Consider the following 23,700-nt stretch of genomic DNA (forward strand, 5'->3'; position numbering starts at 1 on the left):
ATTAAATAAATATTAAAAGAGTATGAGAGACTCAGAAAGGGAGATGGACTGGTGGAACCAAGGTCTGACCTCCCTGAGACAGTAGCAGCCACCAGAAACAAGATCAAGGAGATCTATCCATTTCCCATCAAGGCAAAGGAAGAAGTTGCAAAGAAAGGAGCAAGGGAGGGTAGTCCATGCTTGGGATAGGAAGCCACACCCTTTTATCTGCCAGGGGTCACTTCATCCCCCCAGGTCCCTCTGCACAAGAAGTAAGAGGTTTTGCACATGGAAAGCCAGTCAAAAGCTGAAGAGAATAAAAGTCCAGTTACATCACAGGTGCTGCCACCATCAGAAAAGAAATAAGAAAACCTGTGTGTAAAAACCACAGACCAAGGCAACAAAGGGAATCTTGTGATTGATATATAGTACAGGTGGCCTGATCAAGAGCAGCCACTATGATAAAGTCTTCTTGCTTTAGCTATAGATGGCAGCATGCTCACAGGCTCTTGTTCTTCTGGAGAAGTAGCACAAATTGAAGGCAATTCAGGAGACTCCTGGACCCAGTGCTGTCCAGGGCACCCAGGGTCCCCCACAACCCTTTGATTTTGCCCTTAGACACATGGCGCCCTCACCCCTTGAGACACCCTCAGCTCTATGGTCTCTCCAGCATCTGGTCAGGATTCCCCAGTCCTCAGTAGAAAGCTGTCCACCTTTAACACACCCCTGACTCTGTAGCCACCTCCCTTCTTGCTGGACCATCCAGTTTTACCTTCATTAGTGATCACACATTTACTCACACACCTGCACTCACTCCAAGAACTGCACCATGGGTTCATGGGCCCTCTGACATATCTGACTCCCATTACTGCACGTAGACCCCCACACACACGTATGCACATATGCCAGGGAAAAGACAGAAAGACATTTACTATCTCCATAGTCTTGTTCCTCCCCAATCCACCTCAATCCATCCCTTTTTCCTTGACTTTTATTCATTTCCTAAACAGAACTTTCCACACGCCTCCTTCACTTTCTTCAAAAGCACCTGGTTGAACCTGAAGGAGCTGCCTTTCTTTTGCCTTGCATAGTGCTTCTTTTCTTGTTATAAATGACTCAGACCCCAAGTGAAAATGAGTTATAAAAGTTTTATTGAGAATAAAAAATCCACAAAGCAAAAGGGACAGCACTAGGAGTGTGGCCTAACGTCAGAGGCCCATCCACAAAATGGTGGCTCCACCTTTTATACTCCTGGTGTTGCATCAGCCAAATACATATTTATAAGTAGTCATACATACTCCAACATTTTCCTTACATTTCTTTTTTGTTGTCCATTGGTGCAGACCTTCTTGCAATTTGACTGGAGGTCAGGTATTGTCATGCCAAGCCCACCCCCTCCCCCCAGCGACAAGCCTCCCCCATTCCTGGCTGCCTCATGCTAGGGGCGCATGTACATACCCTGCCCCACTTGTCTCTGACAACCAGGATTGTCTGGTGGCAACAATACAGATAGGAGAAGACTAAAATGAGAACGAAAAAGGGGTTTAAAAACAACCTACAGCAGAGTCATTCATTAAGGAACTTCAAACCCTAACAAAACTTCTTTTAACACACATAATATCCATTCCTCATTTGTGAGAGCCAATCACCACACCACCCATCTGTAACACTTTGATCCTGCAGGCTGTCATAGGCCACTTTGCTGCCCCAAGGCATGAGCAGATCAGGTCCTATAACCACCCACACCTAATGCTCTTATGCTGTGTCACTGTATTTGGGACGTTGGAATGGATAGCCCAGGAAGACAGTGGAGTCACCGTCTCTGGAGGTGATTTAAAACAAGACTTAATATGATTTAATGCCATGGTTTAGTTGATAACATGGTGTCAGGTCACAGGTTGGGCTGGATGCTCTCAAAGTTTGTCTTTTCCAACTTAATTCTTTGGTTCTTCCCACCACTCCCCAAATATATATCCCCAGAGAGATTCCTGTGCCTCCGGAGGGGGGAGCATGACACTCATGGGCTATCTGGGCAGGGTGTCTCCTGGACCCGCTGACCCCAAACCCCGAATCAAAAAAAATAGGCGGCTTCACAGGCCACCAAAACTCAATTTGTTGGTGTGCTAAGAGAACCGGATGGGCTTGTACCCGGAAACCTGGAGCTGTCAAACGCAGGCAACAGGCTCTGCCCTCGCACAGCGTTCCAGGGAGCAGCTCGGCAGCCCCGCATCTCCCAGAAGCCCAAAAATCTTCATGACCCGGAGCTTACTGCCCTCAGTGTGGCCTCGGCTAGCACAGAGTGTGGCAGCGCCAGGGAGCCGAGAAGGACGCAGAGAAAGCCCGGGCATTTTCCGTATCTCGAGAGCCGCGCCCGGCAGCGTACCTCTAGCGGGTTACTGGAGGAAAAGGCCCACCGACAGACCAGCTGCTCCCAGAGCGGGCAGGCTGTTTGACGGGCTGCTGCGGGAACACATCTGCTCCAAGAGCGGGCTGGCTGGCTGGCCGGCTGCTAGGGGAGCGGGCGAGTTGCTGACGGAGCGGACAGCCGGGCCGGATACTGAAGGAGTGGGGCAGTTGGCCGGCTGGCTGGCTGCCGAGAGCCCGGACAAATTGTTCAGCCTCCTCGCTCGCCGACTACAACACGCAAGCTGCAGCCGCTCAAGGAGCAAGCAGAGCCGCCCCCGCGCTCCCGTTTCTCGGGCGCGCCCCCGCGCCCAGCGCGCAGCCGCAGTGCTCCAAAACAGTTTCTTGCTCACGTCGGAGAAGCCGCTTCCGTTTCCAACGGCGCATTCCGGACACACCTGCCCGTGCCCGAACCCCGGCTCGCTCCGCCGCCCGCCCGGCCCGCCCGAAGAGGACCCCGCGCTCGGCCGCCCCAGCAAGCCATGTCCGAGGAGGGTAAGGCTCCCGGCCGGGCGGCTCGCCGCGCCGCGGGGGACGGGCGGGACGCGGCGCCGCCGGGGCGCGGCGAACGCTCCCTCATCGTTCGCCACAACCCCAACGCTCGCTGCCGAGCCGGCGGGGCCACGCCCACCGCGCCCGTCGCTATTCGCCCGTCCCCGCGCGGCCGGCGCTGCTATTGGCTGCCGCTCCTGCCCGTCGGCGCCGCGTCAGTGCCGGCGGGGTCTCGCGGCGCGGGGACGCGGCTGATGGCGGGCGGGGCTGCGCCTCCTCGCCCCTGGGCCGTGCGGGCCCGGCGCGCCCCAGCGCCTCTCCGGAGAGCTTTCTCCTGTGTTCCCCGGGCACGGCTCGCGGGAAGTTAGTGCTCAGAAATAGTATAGCCCAGCCACAACTCGGTTGTCTCAGTTCCTGTATTGATGCTGGGGGAAGATTTTTTGCTTTCCATAGTGTGAGAAACGATGCTCGCTTTTAGAATTTCAAAGGTTTATTGAACCTTAACAGAAATACAACAAAGGATTGAATAAGCAGAAAGAGCAGCGGTAGGAGTTCAGGATTAAACTACTATGTGCTTGCCTACAAAATGGATGTTCAGACTTTTATGCTCCTAGACCCGCCCAGAGTCTTGTCGGTTAACCCCTTCTCTGCCGTCCATCGGTGGAGGCACTCTTTGCATCTTGATCGGAGGTCAGTCAGGTGTAGAACCCTAAAGTGAGAGGCCTGACCTAATGAGTAGTCAACTCTTTCAGAAGACACAGTGTATAGCTCAACTGAAGTGTCTTAGATTTCAAACACCTTGACTTTGGGCCAAAACAAGTCTTATTTCTGCCAGTTACATGCTTTGCCTTGCCCATCAGAGGTTTGATGTTTATCTGATTAGTTTAATTTGGCAGACTCAGATTAGTTTATGCCCATTTAGGTTGTTGTCACAGACTTACCCTCAAGAGAAATTCTGGTTGTGTCTTGCTCAGATGCCAAATTTTCTTGTATGATTTCATTGTTCAAGGAACTTTTCTGGTTAGGAAATAGCCAGTTCACTGTGCAGTTCTGCAAGTGTCAACATGAATTAAAGGCGCTGGACTGACATGTAGGAGGATGGGAGCGTAGCAACTGTGATGCAATCTTTATTAAATAAACGTACACACTGATGTGTTTTGCTGGTCCTTCTCCTTTGTCCTCACTTCTTCAGTTTCCTGATTGGCTTTGTCTGTAACTCAGTAATCCTAGCAAATACTAAGCCTGTACTAATCCTTCACAATAGAAAAGATATGCTATTAATAATGTTCAATCAAAAGGTGCGCTGTGTACTCCAATCTTAATAAATACCAGAGGTCTTTGTGTGAGAGTGGTTTTACACCTTGACTTTCTGTGGTTTTATCATCTCAGTGATCTAAATATGACATGTAAAGGTACAGGAAATCTGGTTTTATTATTTTGCTTCTCTCCATATTAATTGCTTTGTGTGAGCTTAACATTAATTTCTGTTGTTTCAGTTTGTTGCAAATTCTGATGGCAGCATTCTCAATTAATTGTTTCAGTGTTCAGAGGCTGTTGTTAAGCATTTTATCTCTGGTAGAGTATTCTGGTTTCTCTGACCCCTGACAACATATGTAGAGGAAGGACAAAATATTCAGAAGTATGGTAAATTCAAAGGTGTGACTTGAGGTGAGTACCATTTTTTTCTGAGAGCAGTATTTAAACATCTTTGTAAATTCTGATTTGATTTACAGAGCTTCTGTGGCTGGCTGTTGCCATGTTGTGTTGACCTAATGTTTGAAGAAATACAGAGGTGTGTCTAACTGAACTCAGAAAATTAGGAAAACCCACCAGATTTCTGTGAAAATTTTCTATTGGTTTTGCAGGAAGCCCTCCAGGAACTCTGTAGCAGAGGTTGAGATAAGATTTAGTACTAACTGGTACTTTCAGCCATCTCTGTCATCAGCCTCCCTTTACCATTCTGTACTTGATGGTCGCTTACATTTGTCTTTCTGCAACAAGTGAGAGCATTCATTGTCTGATTCAGTACAAGTACTTCCTTATTCCACCACCTTATGTGATGCATTTTAATAGTAACATACTTGGGGAAAGAAAAAAATAGTCTGTCATCTTGTCTTCAGACTTCAGCTGATGTATCAGATCTGTTTGTATTTCTGTGCTTGTAGCTCTCATTATCATAATATGCACAAATCTGCTTAAAACTCTCAGTTATGTCTGCAGTGAGATTGAATTAATAGGCAGACAGTTACTTAAAGTTGTGATGGGATGATACTAACCCTGACAGACAGTGGTGTCCTGGGCTCTACCTTGTGTTAGTTCACTTTTTTGTGTATGTTATCACAAGTGTTGTGCCATAAATAGCGCATGATCTAATTATGATCCAAGTTAAGGCTAGCTGTCTCTCCTTTTATGGCTTAGTTACAACCCTGGTAAATTCTTTATTTATTTGGGTGGGGGTTGCTTTGCTTGATTTGTTTGATATGTAGTTCATAGTTGCTAGAGAGTGGGGTTTTTTTGAGCTTTAATGCTTTTCCTTTCAATTCTGCCTTTGAAAGAGTTCAAGTTTGTTGTTTGTTTGCTTGGTTTTAGTATTTCCTCTTTTTTAATCCCAACACATTTTCAAATCTCAATTACTTTTGAATACATCTTTCTGTTGGTTAAAAAGAAATAAATTCTTTCTGATGCTTGGCTTCACAGTGCTGCATGAAAAGCTGTGGTTTAATATAGTACAGGGTTAGGCACAGAATTGGATGGTTTTGGGTGCAAATAGTTCAAGTGTAAGTGCCTTTCACATTCTTCAACCTGATGATTTTGTGCAGAAGTGAAGATGATCTCCTCATGAGAGAATTCTAAATTATGAATCGGCACACCATATAAGTTAAAAAGATCATCTCCAATTTTGGCTTTTTAATATGACCATTTCCCTGGACTGCTCCGTCTATAAAAGTCTTTATATGCAATACACATTTTTTTATGAATTTCAAGCTTTTCGCATATTCTACTGCCCTACTGAAAATTCTAAGTCATAGCTCATGTCATATAACTCAGAGTATGCATTAAGTCTGAAAAGGAAATTAGTTTGGTTATGTTTACTAATTTTAGATGAGTGTTACTTCAGTGTTCAAACAGAAGCTCAGGGTTCTCCTAAACCGATAACTCGATGCAATGATTGGATAAATAGCCTATTTAGTAAGTCTTACTAATTTGTAGTCTACAGTAAAAGTCATGTCTGAAATATGTAATCCTGAAATATTTCCTTAGTCACACTTTTTAAATTTATAATTTCCTTTCAAGACTCATTGGAAACATCTAATTACCTATGTCGTGAAATTTTCTGTCAGTGGAGTGAGTTAATGTATATGTTAATGTATATAAATTACAAACTTGGCAAGAGAAATGCAGTTGCATCTTCATCCAACTCTCCAAGTCAGAACTAAAAAACACTTATTGGCTTTTTTTTTTTTTTTTTTTTTTTTTTTTTAGGAGCACAAATTAATCCATAGAATTTGGTAGTTTGTGGTTTCTACGTGAGGGTCAGACTTGTATTTCATACTGTTTGGTGCTATATATGTATGGCAATATTCTCTATTCCTGGCACTCTAAGGAAGCGTCAGAAATACATAGATTGCTGAGAGGACTAAGTTGCAGTATCTTTCAGATAATGGATAATTAGGTGGATTTTTTTTCTTGTTATAAGTTTTTGAAGGTGTGAATAATATTCTATATTCTATAAGTAAACTTCGTTTAATGCTCAACAGTCTTATAAACAAGATATTTTTAATCACATGTATATTCCACTTGCTGATGAGTGTAGTCAAATCTACAGCAAATACATTCACGTTTGTCCACTTAGAGGCCATGCAACTAGAATTTGTTAGGGAAAGGAGGAAGGGTTTGGTATAAAGCAGGTGAGTCTACATTCTTGGAGTTGCCTTTCTCGTTGTTGCAATGTGACCAGTCATATTAGTAAGCCTTCCTGGAAATGGGTGATGTATTCTAATCTCCAAGTTTCTTGACTGTTATGTAAAAGTGCTGTTCTGAAGACAGAATAATTTCCTTTCTGTGTGTGACGGCAGCCACGTTCAGCAGTGGGTGATGGAAATTAAAAGGCCGGGGATGAGGAGAATCCTGGCCTTCACCCGAGAGGTTAAAATGTGAAATTACTGTTTGTTGCATTGCTTCCACGTCATTGTAGAAATGTGTTGTAGACTTTCTCTTTTAATTGAGGTGGTTTTCCTTTCTGTATTTTCCTGTTTGGTTTATGTTTGTTTTCCAGCTGTGAGTTGCTGGAGCTGCAGGCTTTGGAAACACTTTCTGCTCAGAGTCCACTGCACTGTTGAAATTCTGATTTTGATTTAAGGGAGGGTGGTAGAGGGTATGGAAGCCTGAGCCTTGCTTTCAGTATCAGCCAGTTGTAGAAACTCTCCTAAATTCTGATCATACTGGCCTTCCTCTTGTCCAGGTGGAGCTGCTTTGACATTGCCACGTCTTTACTATGTGCTGGTTGCACAGAATTTTCCCTCTTCTGTATTTATCACTCTGTCTGCTGTAGATTGGAGTGATGTAGTTACTGATCAGGTAGGGTTGTTTTGCTTTTGTTATTTGACTGAGGTGTGAGATCTGTGGCAAAGATTATGAATATACAGGTAAATTCAGTGCTCTTTAGTATTGCAAAAGTAACATACATTTTGCATTGCTTGGTCTACTTAGGGATAGAAAGTGGATTGCAGGACACAGCAGAGACCCAGCTGTAAGTAGGGCATTTGTCAGACCATGCACTAATCTGGCATCCTGGTTGGGAAAATTGGCAGAGAGGATTCTCATTCCTCCTGCTTCAATGCAGATGCACTTTTACTTTAATTCTTTCCCAAAGTAGGTAGAATACTATATGATTGTCAAAAAAATTTGTGACTGTGAGGCAGTTAAATAATTCAGCACATGCTAATAACTCATGCTAGCCTGCAATGAACTTCAGTCAGTGAATATCAGTGAAGTGTTTTGCTAAAAGCTGCACCTAAATTATGTTCATTAGTAAGCCTGTTGTTTACTTTTATACAACTGGCCAAGAACTGTTCTCTGTTGGTAGCCTAAGCAGCATATCCTAGAGTGTGTCTTCAGCTAAACTCCTTTGTACAGGTCAGCTCTGCCCCAGGTAGCTTTTTGGCTTTGTTTACACCAATAAACAAAATTCTTGATTGTGTGGCAATTGATGAGTGTTTGTTTCTGAACTGTTCATCAGTGTCTTAATCTGATGACAGCCAAACCCACACCCTGCTGTATTATGTCTTTTGAATTAGATGGGAGTATTGGCAGAAGGAAGACTAAATAACCTGTGGAATTCAACTTCATTCTTACCTTTTGGTCTCTTTAAGAAGTTGGAAGACAGCAGGCTTTGGAGTGAATTATGCGAGAGTAGAGACCCAGACTGCTCTTCCACTCATACAATTCTGACTCATTTCTGGATCTCAGTCCATCCTGTGGGCTGAACAGGACAGAGACCCTGTGGAAAATATAGCCTCTGTTGCACATAGTTAAAGTGTCATGCATGTGTGCTGGCTGAATTTAAGTTTTATTTCCTAACTTGATAAGGTTCTTCCATTAATTTGTTTAATCAAAAGTAAATACCACTCCCTTCCCAATCCTGTAAAAAACACTGGATCTAGCAATAATAACTCTAATAAATTATTCTGAAACATTTTTCTCTTGATGTAGTGTGTTTAAGTGGAAAAAAATATCCAGTTCTGGATATTGGCCGTTCAGTGTTTCTGCATTGTGTTGCATTGGGAGCCAGTGTTTGGACTGATCTGAATACCAAGTATACAGTTAGGGTTTGTAGACTGACTTGTTTCAGGTGTATTAAGCATGTCTTAATTACGAAAGTAAAATTTCAAGACCAAATTAATACATTTTTTCATGCACTTGAATATGTAAAGAATTGAGTTTGTAGAAGTGCTTGTTACTGGCTTATAACTAGCTTATTCCTGTTGAAACTGGACATTTAAGGAGAACTGGGTACTGAATAGTTTAAGAAATCCCACCAACTAAACAATAGTAAGCTATTTTCATTCTAGTGTGTGTTAAAACCCCAGTGTCTGTGTTTAAACGTGATTTTGCATTTAGATGCTAAAGTGAAGCCAAATTTATAATAGCCTGTGGTACAATTGAGATAATGCTAGGCGTGATACAGGCACTGCAGTTGTCACCTGATATGCAGAATGGCCTGCAGTCTTACCTGTTTCTCTTTCTGCATCTGCTATTAGATTATGTGTGTGTGAAGACTGAGGAAGAGGATGAAGCAGTGATTATGGACCATGGAGACAATGGACTGTCCACACAAAGCTGCATGCCAGTGCAACAGAACTCTGAAGCAAACAGTGCTGTTCACCACATGAGTGAACTTGCCTATGGTAATTACTGTTCATTTTTATTGTGATCTGATAGTTAGTGGCTAGTTTTAATGCCATCTGTTCCATGCTTTTGGATTCAGGGCTTTCTCTATTACCCTTATCTTTAAAACACGTTTTATTAGAAATCTACTTTATAGAAATTGTTTGGCAGCTTGTCTTGGGTTGCAGTACAGGATATGACCAAAATTATGTATTCTATCACCATCTGTTAAAACCAGGTGAGGCGGTGTTCTTTATCTCTTCCACAACCCATGCTTCCTCCAGGAAGATATCTTCTGTTAATAATGGCCCATTGAGTCCCACTTCATGACTGATAAAATTACATCATCCTATTGTGAGATGCTCCACCCAAGGGGAGGAGCCAAGAATTTCCTACCTGGCTAAAAACTGAGATTTAGAACATCAGAACAGCCTTTTTCCACTGGATTCCAGAGGAAAAACAGGTCCTTCTACATCATCACTGGACCTTTGGAGGAAAACTGCACCCTTCTACAGGAGCACTGCTCCAACAGAACCACATCTGTCACTGCAGGAGGACTGCAGCAACCATGTAATGGGACTGCTGCCAACACCCTGACTGACTGATGGGGTGTCAGGTTGATTCTGACTCTGTCAGTGTTTTGTTGTTTTGTATTGCTGTATTTTTTTAATTTTAATTTTCCTAGTAAAGGCCTGTTATTCCTATCCCGTATCTTTGCCTGAGAGCTCCTTAATTTCAAAATCATAATAATTTGGAGGGACGTGGGTTACATTTTTCCATTTCAGGAGAGGCTCTTGACTTCCTTAGCAGACACCTGTTTTTAGTGACACAGTGCCTTTAAAGAGATGTGCCTTTTAGTTATTACTTTCAAGATCCTTATAAATGGTGAGCCGGCTAAAATATTACATTTTAAAAAGACAACTTTTTACTTACTTGTAAAGGTAAGTATGCCTAGGAATAAATTAGGAAGCAATCCTAGAAATTTTAGGAAGTAAAATAAAATAAAAAATAAAAATAAAAAAATAGGTTTTTAGATAATCTCTCTAGTGTAACTTAGCACTGGAGATGTTGATGGGTAATGATAGCAAGATGGTTGTTTAAGATGATGAATTATTAGCAGTAAGTAGCCATTGTGATTGTCTCTAATTCACTGTATTTATTTTTACATGCAAGATCAAAGTCTCTCAAGAAATCTTATCTTTCTCTCAAGAAGTGCTTTATTTGCAGAGGCAAAAATTCTTCACAGTTGTTATGAGCATTTCTTAAGTCCTGTAGCAGTATTACCAAGTCAGTGAAGAAAATTACTGTAGCTATGTGACAGCACTTTCTAGTTTGGGGGGATTTTAATTTTTTTTTATTAATTCAGCCAGTTAACTCTGTAGAGAATCCCATCAGTATCTCTTTTCACAGACACAAGTTACATTTGTTTCCTAGTGTTGTTGGGTGCTTCTGAGAACCTCTTGTCTTTTTGGTCTTCTAATTGACAGTAGAGTATTCTGTAGTTTTCTGTATGTTTATGTCTAAAAACAAATTTGAGAGTGAAGGATGGGTTGGATGTTTTGTCTCTCTTTTGGGCTTTTGTCTCTGTTACTGAAAATAAAGAAAGAAACAACCCCACCAAAATTAAAACTTCTGCCCAAAAAGCTGTCATAGACAGTTGCTGACCTTGGTTTTAGGACCTGCGTAATTATTTCATTATTAATAAGTTAATCATGATGAGAGCAGTTGTTTCTTAAAAGGTAAAATATGGTTTTATTATGGTGTATTAGCATTAGATGTTGTCTAGTTAACATCAAGTATAGTGAAATGTATGAATGAAACACACCACAGGTTTATCTCAATTGTAACTATTCAACTTTGAACTGAAATTCTTTCTGACTGGTTTTATTCAACCACTATCTTAGACAAGTATCTGGTGGAGCAGTGCCTTTCCTTCAGATCTCATTCTGTGTGTCCAAATGAGTTTCTTCTCCTTTTGTCTTGTATCTTGTCTACAATAAGAAGCTGTCAGAGCAAGCTCAACATCAAGCAGATAGAGATATAGGTCTTTATTTCTCCCTGCATGCTGCAGAAAACCTTTTATTTTAATTTTTTCTTAGCCATTTGTGCTCACAAAGTCAGTATGACTTTTACTGGTGCTTTTTAAAATATCATTATCTTTGAAAAAAAATATTAAATTGAAATTTTCGTTTCTGATCTAAATTAATTTGATAAATAACAGTTTGATAATACGCTTGTAAACTAATTTCTAATAATCAAGCAGTCTAAAAGTTTTTTTTTAAAAAGGGTCACTGTGCCTGTTTTTCCTGTAGTAAATTGTTTAATGCAGTGGGAAACTTTCTAATGTGCTTTGCTTTCTCTTCACCTTTCTAGGAAGTGAAGGCTTGTCAGTGCTTGCTGATCAAACAGCCTCAGAAATGAGCCATTCTGCAATGATGCAGAGAGGAAATGGCCACAGCCCTGAAAAAATGGATTTTGTGTTTATGCGTAACAAAAGGAAACGACTTTCTCCTGCTGTAGTGGAACACAATGTGGTATGTTTCACCAAACAATAGCCCTTTGTTTTGAGACCAGTTTCAATGTTATTTGGAATATCATTTTTCTTTCACTGTTGCATAGTTTGATGATAACCCATTGTAGATGGGAAGGATGTCTATGCATGGATGCTTCTAGCAAATCTTCAGCCTCCTGCAGTCTGCCCAGACATCCAGAGTTGCCCCATCCTACTTGCAGAGTCCAGCACTGTCCTTGTTAAACTTCATACAGTTGGTGGTTGTCCCACCTTTGATTTTTTCAGATCTCTCTGCAGGGCCTCTCCACCTTCAAGGGAGTCAATGGCTCCTCCCAACTTAATGTCATCAGAAAATTCAGTCTGCCTTCCCGTCCTGTATCCATGTAGTTTATGAAAATGTTGAGAAGCACAAGGATGGAGCCCTTGTGGAGGATGGAGCAGAACCCCACTAGTGACTGGTCCCCAGTCTGATGTCACCCCATTCACTGTAACCCTTTTTGCCTGGCTTGTAAGCCAGTTACTAACCCATCCCACGATGTGTTTATCCAGCTGTGTGCTGGACATTTTGTCCAGAGGATCCTATGAGAGAAAGTATCAAAAGCTTCACTGAAATCCAAGCAGATTACATCAGCTGACTTCCCTTGATCTGTTAGATGGGTCATCTTGTCATAAAAGGAAATTGACAAGGTGGACTTTACCCTTCTGAAGCTGTGCTGGCTGTGACAGATGACTCAGTTGTCCTTCAGGTGTTTTTCAGTAACTCCCAGAATAATCTTTGCAATTTTACCAGTCACTGAATTCTGTATGTTGTTATGACCTATCCTCCCCCCCACCCTGCCCTCAGCCTTCCTTTGATAAAATGAAATCTGATCAGTTAAAAAAATAAAATTTAAAAGAAAACATCACCAGCAGATGATTAAATCTGTGTGGTGAATGGGATCGGCATCCATCCAGTGAAAGAAAAATGTCAGGATTGTCCAGGTGGTGGCACCATTCTTCCTGGTTAAAAACAGTTTGCAAGCCATGGCAAAGTTGCCTCTTCTAGAAATTTTTTACAGTTTGTGCTTTCAGTTATACTCACTGAAGTCTCATAATCTGGACTCAGAGGTCTTTTCCAATCTAAGTGATTCCATGATTCTGTGACTGCATAAGCTTGCCTGTATAGTGCATATCATTAGATGAGAAATTTCTGCCTTAGAATAAAGAAAAATGCACATTATTTTTCATATATATATATATATATATATATGAAAAAAAATATATAAAATACATATGTTTCTGTACCGTGGTAAAATTACATGAAGAAACCCACAAATCTGAGACTGCTGTAGCAAGCCCAGGGTCAAGCTGGAAACCTTGTCTGACTAAGAAAGTAGAATATGTAGGCATTCAGGCAGGGCATCTGAGCCACCCACTGCAAAGGGGCTTTAGTCCCAGCAGTTACAGTCTCTGGGTGACCACTAGAAGTGTCTCTTGAGTGGTCAGACAGGAAAGTTTCCTTAACACACCAGTACATAAATAAGATAACTGTGGTAAGTTTTGTTTTCTTGGGCCCTCTTACAGTGAAAGGAGAGAATTACAGCTACAACCAAAACTGTCAAAGTTGGATTCCTCAGAGAATTCTTGAACTTTCCAAAACATTAAATGTTAATTATGTTATTTTCCAGATGAGAACCGGGGAAGAAGAATATGAAGATAGTGACAGTATCATTTATGAGTATGAACCAGACTATGAATATGTAAGTGGATTTTCTTTTGTTTGACATACTTTGGAAAGCCACTTTGGGGATGCAGGTTTTGGGGTAGGCTGAAGTAACATGAGAGATTTGAAGTTGGGATTTACTTGCTTAATGTGATATCCTAAGTCCATATATATATATGAGTACCTTACAGTCATTTTTTCTTCTTTTTTTATGTTTAATTATTATTTTAATGCAAAAGGAGAGCATTTTATCTGAAGCTTCTTATGCTGGAAATCAGCAGAATCCTCTTATGGAGGTCCTCAGTTATTGCCAGGTATTTTTTTTCCCTTTATACGTGAAATGGTGTTTAAACAATTTTAGTTAAACTTCAGGAAGAGTTGTATTTTAAACCTGACAACCAGTGACGTGATCCTTTCCAGTTGTTTGCTTGTTAATTGCCCACATAAATACAATGTTTTCAAAGTAAAACTAATCTGTTATATTCTCTGAACTTTTCATAAGAATAATTTTGAAATATTAAGCTTTAATACAAAATGTAACAGTTACTGGGAGGAGCTTCACAGTAATGGGAAAGATATGGCAGTGATACATACCCAGCTATTGAAAGTACATGTTACTTGCCAAAGGTGTGCCAAAAATCCTGCTAGTGTTGGTTTTGTGAGTTCTTTCCTTTTGATGTCTGAAGCAGTAGCTAGCAAAATTGAAAATAACTGCACTAAAAATTAAAAGCATCCCATGTTTATTCAGGTGAGCACTTGTATGACTAGAGTCATTCAGGCCATGCTTAGTGGAAGTCAATTTGTAAGTGTTTTGTAGCCAAGTGTTAATATTTTGTAAGTCTCCTTAAGCATTCAGCAGTGCTGTGGAGGGAAGTTGGCTAAGTTTTAGGGAGGGAGTTTAGCTTTTAATTGAACTTTCTTGATTTCTTCAGGTTTAGGTTTTGGTTCTTGTGAAACAGTATTGTTTATAGTCTTGTATTTGTTGACAGGCCATGTATGATGCCATCCAGAAGTTGGATAAAAAATTTGACCTGCTTCATCGTAAGGTCTCAGAAATGCAGCATACTCGTATAAAGCCATTGTTGCTCAAACCTGTGAGTATTAAATACCTAAGGCATTTATTTTTGCTTTAATTCTCTCATTTCCTCTGATGCTTATTTTAAAAATCCCAATCCTTTCGCTAAGATTAAAATTAGTAGCAAAATAGTAGACTTAGAATCTATTTCAATTCAATTACTTGAGATTTTTGATTATGTGCCAGCTCCAGTTTCCTGTGTTATTGACTGGTGGCCACAGATTGGCAGTGATCCCCATCGAATTCAGGATGCTGTGATAGATGCTGTAAAATTCTATTTGTATTGGCATGAACAGAAGTGAATTGTGTAGGTGCATCTTAAACTTCAGTATATTGCTGTTCTACTTCTGCAGCATGTGATGTGTTGTCTCCTTGGTTTCTGCAGTTAGAAGAGAATTTAAGCATCAGTCAGGTTGGTTCAATTGGCCTACTGAACTTTAGATCTCAACAGTATGTTGTCCATATTCATTACAGTAAAAAAAGATATTATTATTTAATGGAAACTCCTTTTTAAATACTTTAAATAATGTTTGATATTAAGTACAGAGTATTTTGTTCCTTAATGGTCAGTCTACTGTTAACTAAGGAGACACAATTTTAGTACTTATAACAATGATCTTGCAAAGGAAAGCCTAACGGATGATTTTTGAAAAAGGTCATAAAATCCATAATGACTTTTTTTGTCATCAACACTACAAAGCTTTTAATGTGGCAAAGATTAGTCTGCTGTCAGGAGATTTCAAGACAGCAGTAAAGCCATTTGCTTTAAGGGTGGATGGAGCTGGATTTCTCACACCTGTCAGCTATCAGTAGGATACTAGGGTTTTTTTGGTATGTACTTTTATTGTCAAGTCCAAGCTTGTGATGTCCACACAAACCACAAGTTTCAGGGAATAAACTGATCTTATCACCTGAAAAGGAATCCTATAAGACCTCTGTGCTCTTACTGTCCCTTCTGATATGTGGGATGGCAGCTGTTTTAATGTTTTGATTTTTGGGTTAAAAGTGACCTGCTAAAGGTTTTTGTTTTGTTTTGGTTTGGTTTGGTTTTTTTTTGGTTGGTTGGTTGTTTTTGTTTTTTTTTTTGTCCCAAAGAGTTTTACTCCTATAAAGAGTAAGATGCAACCTGCCATCTATTTTCTTATGTTCTGCCATTTAAAACCATCAGGAATGTTGTTGGGGTTTTTAATAGCTGTAGCAATGCAGTATCTTTGAAGGGCTAATGGAATGGTTCGGGGCAAAGGTGCCTTTTTTTAGTAGATGAACTCCAAAAGCTGGAGAAACTGACAAATTTTCAGATATATAAGACTTTCTTAAGGTCACAGATTTTTTTTAAGGTTACAAGGGTGAAATATGAGATTTCTCTAAACAAACACACAAAACCACCAAAATTAAACAAAATAAGAAAAAGAAATCCACATGTGTCATCTACATTTGGTGGCTCCTGCTCAGTGACTTGTGTTTTGGACTAGAATGCATGCTGTATGATTTTTAATAAAAGTACTTGAAGCAATGGAAAACAGCGCATCTCTCAGTTGGTCCATCTGTCTCTTTGTAATCCTCCCATATATATGTATATGTATATATATATATATATGTATGGTATGTAATGTTTTCAGCTAACAAGTAAAGAAAGAAGAGAAAGTATTGGGGTTATTTTTCTTGTTTGAAAGGAGCTAGCATGGCAGTAGACACATTCCTTGAAAATTCATCAGCAAATGACTGGGTCTGTGACTGAAAAATTTTCAATTTTATTTTGCTTATGTGCTTTTTTATGGAGGTCTAGAAAGTATTTTTGTCACCACCCTGGGTAGAAAAAATTTGAGAAACATTGAAACAGATAAACTCTTAGTGTTGCAAATACAAATGAGAATAGAAGATAGTTGAGGGAAAGCTGAAGCGTGGTAGGTAGCTCTGAGTTAGTGACAGAGACTACTTGAAGGAAGAGCATGCTGCCAACATCATAATTACTAAAATGTAGTTTTCCTGGTTTGCTAAAAAAATAAATTATCAGCTCTGTCTAATTTAATCTTTTAATTGTTTTCTGAATCATGTTTGCAGAAACCAGTTGGATTTACATACAGAAGTTCCAGTCATTTGCCTCCGGGAAAAATAAGAGTGCAAAAACACATGGAAAGGGATTTAAGTCTCCACCTTTCTTCATCAGGCCAGGGAAGGCGTAGCCCAGTTGTAAGGGCTGCTTTACAAAATGGCCACGTTCAAGTAAATTCCAATGTACAGCATGCCACTCATAGTTTTCAACTTGAATCTCAGCAGCCTGTTGGAAGGCAGAGCCCACCACTCCCCACTATAGTTTCTACACATTCACTGCATTCATCATATACAGCAACTAATGAGATGCCTGACCTTTCACCACAATCAAATCTTGCTCCCAGTATTGTGGAAAGTACTGTCAAAATTGTATCTTCACCTGTGGCATCACCATCCATACCAACACCATCTGTGCCCAGTCAGGAAAATAGTGCTGTGGAGTTGAACTACAGAAATGCATCTGAGGATGTGAATATCAGTGAAGAACTACCATCTTCTTCAGTTTTAATCAATCCTAACTTTGGTGAGTTTCTTTGTGATAAATACTCAGAAACAAAGGCTAAAAAAATGGCTGGTATTACCACAAGCCTTTGATTTACAGTAGGTGCTTTGGGTTCTTTTAACTCTAGGCTTTATTTTTTTTTCTTTTCTCTTAATGTAGCCTTTTTTATTGTGTGTATAATTCACAAGTAATAGGTGCATGCTATCCATGTGTTGGAGGCAAAAGAGATTGCCACTAAAGCTAAGTGAGGCATATGCCTGTATGCACGTATTAAGAAAGCAGCTGACCTGATCTGTGTGAAGGAAATACCTGTGTTCTTCTTGTGAGGAATTTTATCTGTGAAACATCCTTTCTATACTCAAATCCTCCAGTGTTTGCTTTCTTCCAAAGTACTTCATTCCAAAGAAAAATGGTTGTTCTATAGATCATTGCATTACAATAAAGATACACATATAAAATAGCACCATCTATAAAAAACTAATGCCTTTTGAAAAGTGAAATGTCCTGAGTTATGTGCGAGGCTGAGCTATGACTTCTTTGCTTTTGGTCTAAGAAATACATTTGTACAGCTGAGGAGCTGCATGAACAGTAGGTGAGATATTCTGATGTCCACCTAAAAATTTGTAAGCAGTGTATGATTTAGCAGTTCGGTGTATGGATATGCCACTCTTCGTGAGCCAGCATCTTGAAAATATACCTGGTATCTGCACATATGTGAAATAGGCCCCTGTGAACATTGTGCACAATTAGATGTTGAATGTGTTTTCTTGGGTGTTTTGATTTCAGTTAGTTATGCTGGTGGTTAATGTGAATAAAACTATATTTCTCTTGCCATTCCAATTTAAAGCTGCTTTTGTAGGAGCAAAAATAAATAGTAATACATAGCAGAATCAACTGTAGTAGAGAATATACTTTGAGTCAAGAGAAAGAGATTGAAAAAATGTTCTGTTTTTAACAACTGGCTTGGGATTAATTTTTTTTTTCTTTGAATGTTTTTGTTTCATGGAAGAGTTTGTTGGTGACCCAGCAAGAAATGTAAAAGTTTTTGGAAACCATTTGGTGAAGGCTCGGCAAAAGACTAAACCCAAGTATGCAGCACGGCACTTGGTTCGTGTCTTGTTCCCCAAGAAAACTTTATTGTGCAGCATTATGGGAGCAAGTACACGAGGGCGTAGGACATTGGATCCAAACAAAATTGCTGCAATAAGAGGTATGTAACCTTTCAAAATGTACAGATTTACTTCTTTCATACTTAATGAAGTTTTGAACTTAAAAGGAATCCTTTTCTGTATTTTTCTGGGTGATCATTGTCTGGCAACTGGTGAGCAGATAAATGCCATAGTGGATGTGCGCCCCTCTACAGTGTATTTTTGTTTTGAAAGTCCTGCTTTGTAATTCTCAGTCTTCATTTCTCTTCAATTTGAATAAAACTATTCAGATTTCTTCTAGTTTTATGTACATTGTGTTCATCAGTTATGTTTGCTGTCTCTTAAATTTTTAATTGCAGTTGATTTTGTGTTTGTGTGTGCACTGTGGATTTTGTCAGTGTTTTTTGTTTGGTTGATTTGGGTTGGTTTATGGCCGTGCTATACTTGGGACAAACATTAATTGGTGTTTTTGAAATACTCTTATGTTCAGTTCTCTTGAGTGAGAAGTGGTGAAGATGGAGGGGGCTTTTTTAAATAAATGTCAAGTCATTTACACAGATCCCATGGCACGTGTGTGTTAAAGGCTTAAAATTAAGTGTGAGATTTTGTAAACCATGTGAAATAGTTGCAGCAACAGCATTACCTTGTGTCTGTTCTTTTGAGGGGGGTGATGGTGGTGTTGGTTTTGGGGGTTTTTTAAAAGTTAGTATGATAAATCACACATTTCCCCTAACTCTACCAGGAAGTGTTTATAATAAAAGCATTATTCACAATATCTCAAGAAGTATCTTGAATTCATAGTGCTGGTTATTTTTCAAAACATAAGTTAACTGTCTTTATTTATCAATGGAAATCTGAAGCTTGCAGATGGAGAACAATAAACATGAGGCATAAGCTAGCTTTCTCTCACTTTCTGAGCTAGGATACTTCTAAGTACTGGGCTTTGTCATGAAACTTCAAACATTTTCCACATTTTATATGCAGAGTTTCTTGCAACTAACTTTCCAACCTATGATTTGAGCGAGCATGGAAAAGACTGGAAAACCTGTATCACAAATGTCAATGCTATGATCCGCTGTTTGCGCTCTGAAACCAAAGCAAATCCAGCAAGTTCTTCTCAGGTGATGATTTATTAAGTACTAAGTTTGCACTTTTTTCTCAGATTAGTTGTTTGACATCCTCATGGTACAAGTGCTGGTGTTGGAAATCCCTTTGGTTCTCTCTCTGTGTTGCTCAGCACAAGCATGCTGACTGCAGCACTGGTTCCATGTGGGAAATACTGGAATATGCTGTTTTCTGCTCTGCCTCTTTCTGCTCCTGTGTCCAGAGTTCAATTAAGAAGCATTCAGACATAGGATACTAGAAGGAAAGCACTGCAAATGCTGCCCAGAAGTAGTGTGAAATTTGATTGAGAGTTTAAACAAGTAGCTCTTAGCACTTGTTTTTGCAGGCTTATTTTTTTTTTCAGATATATTCAGCCATGCATTTCAGTTTTATATTGACTGAAACATCACTCCCAAAACACCTCCAATTGCATTTACTTCTAAAATGTTTGAATAATTATTAACTGTTCTACCTGTTGTTTTCATGATAGAAATTCAGGCGTAACTATACTGCAAAGATCTAATTTATACTAAATGTTAAGTAAACTGGAACACTAATTAGAAAATGGGTAGGCTACTCTCAGTGCATGTACTAACCTCACTAAATGTTTCAGGAGACAACTGAGGGGAAAGAAGAAGTGTCTGATGCTCCCAATACATCTCATTGTGTAGATTTAAATTATAATGAAGATAGTGGAGACAATTCGCAAAACTCTCAGAAAATGACCAGCTCCAGAACTGACACATTGCAGAATTCAGGATTGGATAAGTTTCCAGAAGCTTTCCACCCATCTTCACTCAAAAAACATTCTTTGGAACCTCTGGGTAAACAAGCAAATTTTTGTTTTCTGGAATTGCTTGTTACATTTTAACATGCTCAATGAGAGGCAAAAGATGGTACCGTTGGTATAATTGCATAGGAAAAGGATTTTCTGAACTATCTGAACTGTGTGAACTATGTGATTTTCTGAACTATCTTCTATCTTTTTGGGAATGAGCAAGGGCATTATATCTGGCTAACAGAATATATGTTTGCATCTACCAGCGTCCCATAATGTGTATCCTCTGTGACATTGGGAAGTTCAGCTTCAGTTGCTCTGTTCAGTTGTCCTGGCTTTTTACTTTTATTTGGTAGATATTCTGCCTTCAAAAAGTAAGCTAGCTCAGAATGTCTATTGAATGGTATTGCAATTTCAGAAGAAAAAGCAAAACTTTCTGCAAAACCAACTCTTTAGGACAATAAAAATCGTAATGCAGCCTTTATATTTTCACTTTTTTAAATGGAAGTGTTCATTATACAAATGCTTTGGAGAAAAAAAACACCCATGTACAGCATGTGATACTTAGAGACCCTCAAGAAAAATTAGCTTAGTTGCCCTTGGAAGTAATTTATTCAATTAGAATCACTTTGGGGCTGTATCAGATCTGCTCCTGCACCAGGATTTTTTAGTCAGATCCCACAGACCTCTTTATGTACTAAAAATTTTGGTTTTTTTCTTATTAATGTTTGCAATGAAGTCAGGTAAAAAATACTCACTCTTTTTCTGTTTCCACTTCAAGGATCTAAGCACCAATGAAATTGGAGAACTTTTATTTACTTATGTACTTGGAAAAGCATCATCTTTTCACATGAGATGAAACAAGTTAGCAATAATTAATAATGCAGCTTGCATTGCTGAAGACATATCAGAAGTACTGGTTGTAAACCAAGCAGGGTGTTCTGGCTGCTTGGCCACGTGTCTGCAAGATATTTCATGTTAGCAGTAGCTGGAGTGTTATGGTTTTGCTCTGGTCTTTCCAGCCAAGTAGAGTAGTTTCTGGGTGAACTTTTTGTGTCAGTTTTGATTTAATACAGCCACTTTGACGCATGGTCAGTATTGGATGAGTAAAATAATCTTTCTTCCTTCCATGGCATCTTCTCTAGAACCTCTTGGGAGCCCATCACACAATGTTCTGTTGCCTTTCTCAGTCATTTACGTCGCTAAGGGGAAGACACGGCCAGAGTTGTCAGCTCGCTACCTAATCCGTCATATGTTCCCTGAAGATGTGCTGGTGAAAAGCAATGTGTATGGTAGTCTTGATCGTGGCATGAGCCCACTGGATTCCAATAAAATTAATGCCCTAAGAGGTAAGTAAGAAAATCTCTGGTAAATCATAATGTGGGGAAACTAATAAGAGTATTAACTTCATATGCTGTGAACAAAGCATAGAGCTTCAGAGATTAGTCTGTGAAACTAATCCTGTAGGCATTTCTGCAAACATTGGAACAAATTGAGAGGAAGTAGATAAAGTTATATTTTAGTAGCTCAATAAATTCTCCAGATCACGAACCTGATTTTTATGGGAAAACTCAATTGTCTTGACATCGGCTTGAAAGGGCAGTGCAGTGGGAGATGGGTGCAGTCCCTGAGGATTCTGGAGGACATCAGAGATAATTTCTTGATAGAGGGGCTTTCAGTTTCTTTTCTCCCCGGGTCTGCTTGGCTAGCTCTGGACTGCTGGAGATGAAGAATACTGACAAAGCTAAAAGACAAGGAGGCTCCTTCTCCTGGGACCACAGTCTCACTTTACTGCAGAACAACTTTCAAGGGAAAAGAGAGAGTGAACAGAAGGTGGCGGAGATTTTGAACCCAGGGGAAGGGTAGGAAAGGAACAGAACCATAAGCAGTGGGATACAACTGATGGGAAGGGGCGAGGGGAGGACTCAGCCAACACTACAAAATAGTGCAGTATAATAACCATGAACCATGTAATACAAAACAAAATACTTAGTGCAATACAACAAGGGGCTGTGTAGATGAAACCGAAAGCAGAGATGTCATTTACAGCAGGTTATGGCTCCCTTCACAAAAAGGCTTGTTGTATGATAATTGATGGTGCCATTGCCTGCAGAGATTATGAAATCATGGGGCCCCAAGGCCCTGAGTACAGTTAGAAGGGTCTGAGTGTGGGCTCTGTAGCTTGGGAGTGCACACTTTGACACATTTGGGAAAGTCACAGATGGGAGTTTGTGAGAGATAGCTGTGAACAGGAGAGAAGCTCAGGAAAGTTGACAGATCTGTAAGAATAGTCTTCTACGTGAGAGTCCATCTTGACACTTAGGAGAACTGAGTTATGGGGCAACAGGCTGGGCTAAGCAGGGAATTGGGAACTGAGCCCTGGAGCAAAAAATACATATTTAGAGCTTGGAAACAAGGAGAGCGTATGAAGTGGATTTTAGCAACTGTTGTGTTTTAACCCATCAGATAGCTAAACAACACACAGGTGATTGCTCTCCTTTTTCCTCCCTGTCCTGTTCCCCCACCCCATCCACTGGGGTGGGGGAGAGAAGTGGGGAAAAAGGACTGCCTCAGAGGAAACAGCATTCATGCTAGATAAAGTGGAGCTGTGACTCACACCCTCTGGGGTGATGTGTGGGCATAGCTTGAGGGAGAGAGCATGCCAGAAACCATTCCCAGTATGGCGAGCACTAGCCTGGGAAACTTTTGACACTTAAATGTCTCCACTTTCATATATATATATATAGACATGTAGACATATTTTATTTCTTGACATTTTGATCTTAAGAAACATTCAAAAGATCTAGTGTGTCTTAGGACTAAGAACACCATGTAGGCCACATGTGTTGTGGTTGCAGCCAAACCTTGTCACTTGGCTCTGGAGCCAGAGGACAATCCCTGCCCCTGTTTCATTTAACACAGTCTGACTGGATGGCAGCACCAGCTCCCTGAATGTTACCTTGCAGAACAGGAAGAGGCCCTGCACAGCCTAACTATAATCCTCGAAATTGGTCAGGTGAAAGAAAATACATTATTTTAAAAATGGTTTTGTGGGCCATGTAAAAAGGCTCTGTAGACTTTGTACGAATTCTAGTTCTGTGCTGTTCCACTGAGGTCATGTGTTCTTGACTTTACTGCAGGGGATGGAAGTAAAGAGAGCCTGGCTGCTGTTTCAGCCAATATCTAGTGCATCCTTTGTCAGCATAGCTTGTAACAGGAGCATCCTAAGGCACTCTTACTCTCCCTTTCATCTCCTCCTGGAGCAGAGTGAACTGCAAGAGCACAAGTTTTTATCTCAGTTACTTTGTTCCTCCAGACCAAAGTTTTCCTGGCAAAATGGGTTTCCAGGTTTGTGACTACAAGTTAAAATATTGACTGTAAACAGTGATATTATATTAGATTTTTGCTTGTTGCTATGTGGAAGAACAAAGCTGACACAATATTTACTAGCTACACCTTTCTTTCTACTGTGAAGGTAAATCTAGATGTTAATCAGAGAAGGAGAAGCAATATTGTCTTGATTTAAAATTACAGATGAGAATTCCTTTTTGGTGTTTATTTAAGTC

General features: G+C 40.2%; 1 long non-coding RNA gene across 1 annotated transcript; it reads left to right on the forward strand.

Annotated features, from left to right (window-relative positions):
• Positions 1-13,485: 13,485 nt before the first annotated feature.
• On the forward strand, positions 13,486-14,513 carry LOC134058166 (uncharacterized). The gene is made up of 3 exons (XR_009934369.1): positions 13,486-13,512; positions 13,715-13,789; positions 14,465-14,513. It is a non-coding gene; the product is annotated as an uncharacterized LOC134058166 (long non-coding RNA).
• The last annotated feature ends 9,187 nt before the right edge of the window (positions 14,514-23,700 follow it).

Source organism: Cinclus cinclus, chromosome 2 (assembly GCF_963662255.1).
Source record: "Cinclus cinclus chromosome 2, bCinCin1.1, whole genome shotgun sequence".
Lineage (NCBI taxonomy): Eukaryota > Metazoa > Chordata > Aves > Passeriformes > Cinclidae > Cinclus > Cinclus cinclus.